At 39.9% G+C, this 7967-nt stretch overlaps 1 pseudogene; it reads right to left on the bottom strand.

Moving 5' to 3' along the window:
- Nucleotides 1-6433: 6433 nt before the first annotated feature.
- On the bottom strand, nt 6434-7549 carry LOC112635425 (annotated as a pseudogene).
- Nucleotides 7550-7967: the final 418 nt, after the last annotated feature.

Raw genomic sequence — 7967 nt, forward strand, 5'->3', positions numbered from 1 at the left:
CTGGTCTTTGTATATGTTTTTATGTGAGTGCCATGTTGTTTTGGTTACTCTGGCTTTGTAGTATATGTATTCATTTTGTATATACACATACACATGTATATATACACATGTGTACACACACACACACTTACCTCTGAAATCATTTTTTTAATTTTTAATTTTGTTATCATTGGCCAGGTAGTAAACTTAGCACCTGATAGGTAGTTTTTCAACCCTTTCCCTCTTTTCCTCCCTCCCCACGCTTGGAATTCTTCGTGTTTATTGTTCCCATCTTTGTGTCCATGTGTACTGAATATTTAGCTCCCACTTATAAGTGAGAACATGCAGTATTTGGCTTTGGCTTGGGTTGATTTCATGTCTTTGCTGTTGTGAATAGTGCTGTGATAAATATATGAGTGCAGGTGTCTTTTTGATAGAATGATTTATTTTCCTTTGTGTATATACCTAGTAATGGAATTGCTGGATCAAATGATATTTCAATTTCCAGTTCTTTGAGAAATCTCCAAACTGCTTTCCACAGAGGCTGAACTAATTTGCATTCCCACCAACAGTGTATAAGCATTCCCTTTTCTCTGCAACCTCACCAACATCTGTTATTTTTTGACCTTTTGATAATAGCCATTCTGGCTAGTATAAGATAGTATCTCACTGTGGCTTTGATTTGCATCTCTCTGATTATAGTATATTTTGAACTCAGGTAGTATGATATCTCCTGCTTTATTTTTAAGCTCAGGATTTTTTTGGTTTTTTAGGATCATTTGTGCTACCATACAAATTTTAGAATTTTTTCTGTGAAGAATGTCATTGGTATTTTGATAGAAATTGCATTGAATCTGTAGAAAACTTTGGGTAGCAATGACATTGTAATGATATTAACTCTTCTAATTCATGAGCATGAAGTATCTTCTATATTTATTGCCCTCATCAACTTCTTTCATCAGTGTCTTAACAATTTTCCTTGTAGAGAACTTTCACTTATCTGGTTACATTTACTCCTATGTATTATATATTTTTATAGCTATTATAAATGCAATTATTCTTCTTTATTTCTTTTTCAGTTTGCTGTTGGCATATATAAATTCTACTCGTTTTTATATGTTGCTTTTGCATCCTGCAACTTTACTGAATTCATTTATCAGTTCTAACAATTCTTGGTAGTGTCTAGGTTTTTCTAATTATACTATTATGTCATCTAGAAACAAGGATAATTTGACTTCTTCCTTTCCCGTTTGGATGCCTTTAATTTCTTTCTCTTGCCTAATTGCTCCTTAGGACTTCCAGTACTAGTACTATGTTGAATAAAAGAGGTGAAAGTAGGCCTGTTTGTCTTATTCTACATCTTAAAGAATGGCTTTCAATTTTTCCCCATTTACTATAATGCTAGCTGTGGGTTTGTCATATGTGACCTTTATGGTTTTGAGGTATGTTTCTTTTATAACCAGTTTGTTGAGGGTTTTTATCATAAAGCGATGTTGACTATTGTCAAACACTTTTTCATCATCTAATGAAATGATCATATGGTTTTTGTTCTTGATTCTGTTAATGTAATGTATATTTTTATTGATTTGCGTATGTTGAACCATTTTTGTATTCCTGGGATTAATTCCACCTAATTATTATCGATTTTCTTTTTAATGTGTTATTGTATTTGGTTGCTAGTATTTTGTTCAGGATTTCTGTATCTATGTCCATCAGGGACACTTGCCTGTATTTTCTTTTTTATATTGTGCCTTTGTCTAGTTTTAAAATCAAGGTAATTCAAGCTTTGTAGAATTAATTTGGAAGTATTCCTTCCTCTTCAATTTTTTGGAATAGTTTAAGTAAAATTGTATTAGTTCTTTTTTAAATGTTTGGTAGAATTTAGAAGTGAAGTCATCATCTCCTGGGTTTCTGTTGTTGTTGGGAGACTTTTAAATTGTTGCTTTGATTTCGTTATTCATTACTGGTGAGTTCTGGTTTTCTGTTTCTTCATGGTTCAATGTTAGTAGGTTTTATGTGTCCAGAAATTTTTCCATTCCTTCAGGTTTTCCAATCTGTTGGCATATAGGTGTTCATAATAGTCTTTAAAGATCCTTTGCATTTATGTGGCTATGTGGTTATGTTCCCCTTTTCATTTCTGATTTTATTTATTTGGGTCTTCTTTTTTTTCTTAGTCTAGCTAAGGTTATGTTGATTTTGTTTATCTTTTTTAAAAAACTAATTTTTTCATTGATCTTTTTCTTGGTCTCAATTGTATTTATTTCTACTCTGATCTTTGTTATTTCTTTCATTCTACTAATTTTAGTTTGACATATTCTCGCTTTTCTTCTGGTCCTTGTGGTGCATCATTAGGTTGTTTATCTGAAATCTTTCTATGTTTTTGATGTATTTATTGCTAGAAACTTCCCTCAGTACTGTTTTTGCTAGATCCCATAGAATTGGGTGTGTTGTGTTTTCATTTTCATTTGTTTCAAGAAATTTTTGAATTTTCTCTCTAATTTCTTCATCAACCCATTGATCATTCAGGAGGACGTTGTTTTATTTCCATGGTTTCTATAGTTTTCAAAGTTCTTCTTGTTATTAATTTCTAGTTTTATTCCATTGTGGTCAGAAAAGATATTTGATATGATTTAGACTTTTTTGAATTTGTTGAGACTTGTTTTGTGGCCTAACATATGGTCTATTCTAGAAAATGTTTTTGGGTTCTGGTTTTGGTTTTAGTTTTTGTTTGTTTGTTTATTTTTGATACAGGGTCTCACTGTGTCACCCAAGCGGGAGTGCAATGACACAATCATGACTTAATGCAACTTCAACCTCTAGGGCTCACATGATCTTCTTGCCTCAGCCTCTCAACTAACAGAGACCACAATGTATATCACTATGTCTGCCTAATTTTTTATCTTTCATAGAGATGAGGTACCACTATGTTACACAGGCTGGTCTTAAACTCCTGGACTCAAATGATCCTCCTTCCTTGGCCTCCCAAAGTGCTGGGATTATAGGCATGAGCTACCACACCCAGCCAAGAATGTTTAATATGCCAATGAGAAAAATATGTATTCTGCAACAGTTGGACAAAATTTTCTGTAAATGTCATTTATGTCCATTTGATCTAGAGTGTAGTTTAACTCTGATGTTTCTTTATTTCTTTTTGGTCTGGATGATCTAGTACTAAGAGTTGGGTGTTGAAGTCCCCTACTATTACTGTATTGCAGTCCATCTCTCCCTTTATATTTATTAATGTTTACTTTATATGTTTGCTTTATATATTTATATGTTTGCTTTATATATTCTGTAACATTTGTTTTGTATTGTTTGCTCCAATGTTGGGTGCATATATATTCACGATTATTATATACTCTTGGCCTCTTTATCATTATATAATGACATTGTCTCTTTTTACAGTCTTTAACTTGAAGCTTATTTTATGTGACATAAATATAGCTACTTGTACTCTTTTTGGTTTTCCATTTGTGTGAAATATCTTTTTCCGTTTCTTCACTTTCTATGTCTTTTTGGTAAAGTGAGTTTCATGTAGGCAGCATATAATTAGGTTTTGATTTCTATCCATTCAGTCACTGTCTTTTAATTGGAGAATTGAGTCCATTTACATTCAATGTTTTTATTGATAGGTAAAGACTTACTACTGCCATTTTGTTACTTTTTTTTGTTTTTTTAACAAAATTTTCCAAATTTTATTAAGATTATAAACATTTAGATTGATAAAGTTCAATGAATCACAAACAGAATAAATGTAAGTTCAAAACCAAACAAAACCAATCACTATATTTAAGATCAGATACATTATGTGGTAAAAACAATAAATAGCTAAGGCAAGATTAATCAAAATTCAGTATAGTGGTTACCTCTGCAGAGAAGGATGGGGAACTCAAAACTTTAAATGTATTAGTAAATTATTTTTCCTTCTTTTTCTTTTAATTTTATTTTTTTTATAGAGACAAGGTCTTGCTGGTCTCAAACTCCTGGCCTCAAGTTATCCTCCACCTTGGCATCCCAAAGATTACAGGCCTGATCTTAGGGGTAAATAAGTATTTGTATTATTTTTCTTTTTTCCTTTTTTTTGACCTTCCCAATGTGAGTGCATTTATTATTAAATTGGATATATACAAAATATTTTTTGCAGGTGTGATAGACATCACAATAAGTGGAAAATTAATGAAGTTCATCATTCTTCTTCTGTGTTACTTATAACACAAACCAGAAACCTGGAAGTCACCCTTGACCCCTCCCTCACCTACCAAAAATCCAGTTAACTGTTACTTTCTTACTTCTTCCTACCTCTACTCTCACACCCTGGCCAAAGCCACCTTGACTCTCACCTGAAATACTGATATGTCCCTTTCTCTCCCTTACACCCTCGCTCTAATCTAATCTCCACATTGCAGCCAAGGAAAACACTTTCAGCCTTACCTGTCCATCTCGAATCTATCTCACCATCCCCTTTACTATCAGAAGCAAGAGTGACAAGTAAATTTCCCAAGACAACTTATAGCCAGGAAATGGCAGAAGCAGGATTCAAAATCTACTAAAGAGTCCACATGTCTTTGTTTGTTTGTTTTGAGATGGAGTCTCGCTCAGTCACCCAGGCTGGAGTGCAATGTCACAATCTCAGCTCACTGCAACTTTTGTCTCCCAGGTTCAAGCAATTCTCCCATCTCGGCTTCCCGAGTAGCTGGGACTACAGGCACCTACCATCATGCCTGGCTAATTCTTGTATTTTTAGTAGAGATGTGGTTTCACCATGTTGGCCAGGCTGGTCTTGAACTCCTGACCTCAGGTAATCCACCTGCCTCAGCCTCCCAAAGTGCTGAGATTACAGGCATGAGCCACCACACCCAGCTGAGTCCACATGTCTTATCCACCCACTGTCCAACCTTGGGTGATACTAGGAAAGGCTTAGCAACTGGCTAGCACAGGCCCATCTCTGGATAAAGGATAGACTTATTTCTTCTCCAATCACCACCCCACTTCTTTTTATCTGCTGTTAACTCCTAGTTTTCTTTAAATCTGACTTCAAACCACAACTTCCAAGAAATGCCTTTCTAACTCCATTACCCAATTGCAAGTCCCCACTATTTGTCCTCCCAGCACTTTGTGCATTTATTGTTTTTCTTTTTTTTTTTTTTTTTTTTTTTTTTTTAAGATACAGCCTCATTCTGTCACTCGGGCTGGAGTGCAGTCATGCCATCTTGGCTCACTGCAACCTCTGCCTTCCACGTTCAAGTGATTATCCTGCCTCAGCCTCCTGAGTAGTTGGGACTACAGGTGTGTGCCACCATGCCCGGCTAATTTTTGTACTTTTTGTAGAGATGGGGTTTCATCCTGTTGGCCAGGCTGGTCTCTAACTTCTAACCTCAAGTGATCTGCCCACCTCAGCCTCCCAAAGTACTAGGATTACAGGTGTGAGCCACTGTGTTCAGCCTACTTTATGCATTTCTAGTAACATCCCTCCTCCACTAGATTGTGACCTCCACAAGAGCAGGAGCCCGTTTTGCCCTCCGTTGGAATGCACTTCATACATCCTTGATCATTCTGATCCTCTCCATGTCCATTTCTTGGTGAAAGTGTTAGATCATCAACCAGACCTCTTGTCTTACATAATAGCAATCTGGTCTGCTGGCCCTACCCACAATGCTGTGTGTGAGCCACGTGGGCAGGGGAACAGAGACCAGCCCTGGCCCAGTGAACCCAAAATGGCCTGCTCCATGGAAGGGATCTGGTGCCCTGGTAGAAATGAAAGAGACTTTGAGTACTCAAGACCTCAATCCGTGGGGCTGATGAATGTGTCATAAATGAGCCCCTTCTGCTCCTGTTCTTTTAATCATGTCCACTCCCCTCACTTGGGGGCTTGGATGGAGGGCACCTGGATGGTCCATCCCAGGAATAGTGGGGCCACTAGTAACACAGACCGAGGCAGCAAAGCAGGACAGGGTCATGGTAGGGGTGGGAGAGCAGGGGCAGACACAGCCAAGGCTATAGGGCTTCTCTAGAGGCCCAGATAAGCTTGAGCCTGTAGAGGACCAGCTTCTTTCCTTGGCAGTACCGGGCACATTCAGAAATTTTGTCTATGATCTTTCTGCTCTACAGAGGCAGGGTGCCTTCATGCACCTCTGAATCCTTACTGTCCATGCCATAGTTTTCAGAAGATAGAGACATGTCCAATGGTGTATGTCGAAGAAATGGGAGGAACAGCTAGCCATCATGAGTCCTTCGGGTCTGACTGAGGCACCTCCTTGAGAAGTCTTTCTTCCCTGACACATTATTTAGTTATCTCCATGCTTCAGGCCGTGGGTCCCCACAGCCTTGGTGCTCTCAGTATTGTAGGCTCAAAAAACATTTGGTGAATGAATATAGAACTTGAAGACTGCCTCTCCTCTGAGCAGTTGCCATGTCCAGTGTTCTCTGCCTAGAGTCCTCTTCCTTCTTTATTTACCTAAGGACCGGGAGCAGAAGGACCGTCCTACTCTCCATTGTTGGCCTGTGGGTCTGAGGGTCCTGGCCGATGAGTCTTCTGGTGTTGCTTGAGATGGTTAGAGTTCATGAACTCTCAGCTGCATTGATCACATTTATATGGTCGATGTCTGGTGTGTACCCACGTATGTCGTCTAAGCTCATTAGAATGGAAGAAAGACCATGAACACCTTTCCCATTGCACGAATAGGGCCTCTCACCCATGTGCTTGCACTGGTGGCTAACTAGGTGGTAGCGTTTGGTATAAGCTTTCCCTCAGTTCTTGTAGTTGCAGCAGTAAGGCCTTGCCTCTGAGGAGCCCCCTCTACCAGTCTTTCCTGAGGCCTGGAGTTCTGCTGTGCTGTCTGTGGAGCAGGTCTGGGCTGCTCCGGTAGGAACGGGCCTTCTTAGGAGTCTGGCTGACTTACAAGAGAGTCCTGAGATCCTAAAACCAGCAGTGACTGGGACTCAGCTGGGGGCATCCCAAGATCATGGGCATCTTAGGGGGGCAACATCTGAGCCACGGAGGGGAGCATAGCCTGGGCCTCAGTGAAAGGCATGGTCGAGGCCAACAATGTTTCATCAGAAGGAACTGTCAAGAGGCCAGGGTAAGGCATTGTAGGGTCCCCAATGTGGGACATCATTGGAATTCCAGTGGAAGCTGAGACTTGCAACCTGAAGGCCCTGGCTACCTTTGGAGTACTGGGCTCTCCTACAGGCATTATCTGGGGCCCACTGAAAATCATAATCTCTTGCTGAGGGGGAGATACTCCCTGACAGTAAATCATCCGGGAAGGAGTGAGAGTCACTTGGGGGCAGTAGCTCACACCATGCTCAGGCAGTGGCATACTGAACTGTGGCCCCCCTTCATCCACAATCTGCCCCAATGCCTCAACAGACAACAAAGGGGGCCTCAGCATCTCTGTCCTGTGAGGAAAGTGCTGAATGCTTGGTAGGCCATGCACTCCAGAGCTTCCAGAAGATAAGTCACGTTCAAGATGGGTGCTGAGTTCTTATCCTGGGCGGCCTGGTGTGCCGCCTGCCACTGGCTCAGCTTCCCAGCTTCCTGCTCCATCTCAGCCTGGGGGCGGCTATACATGAAGACTAGGTGGTGTCTAGACTCTGCTGAACAGACAGGGAGCAACCCACCACGGCATGGCAGGCGGACACTGGGACATTGCCCCTGGTTGTTTTGTAACTCCTTTCTTCCTTTATTCCTTTGTTACTGTCTTCCTCAGTGGTTAAATGAGTTTCTCATGTAATGGTAATATGTTTAAATTTGTTGCTTTTTATTTTTAGTGAATCTATTTTAGGATTTTGGAGGAAGGTTTCCTTGTTTGTTTTTGTTTTTTAGAGATGGGGTCTCATTGTGTTGCCCAGGCTGGACTCCTGGGCTCCAGAGATCCTTCCACCTTAGCCCGCTGAGTAGCTGGGACTACGGGTTCCTGGCACTGCACCCAGCCTATTATAGATTTTTGCTTTGTTGTTACCATAAGCCTTTCCAAAAAAATGTCTTA

The sequence above is a fragment of the Theropithecus gelada genome, chromosome 11, assembly GCF_003255815.1.
Source record: "Theropithecus gelada isolate Dixy chromosome 11, Tgel_1.0, whole genome shotgun sequence".
Taxonomy (NCBI): Eukaryota; Metazoa; Chordata; class Mammalia; order Primates; family Cercopithecidae; genus Theropithecus; species Theropithecus gelada.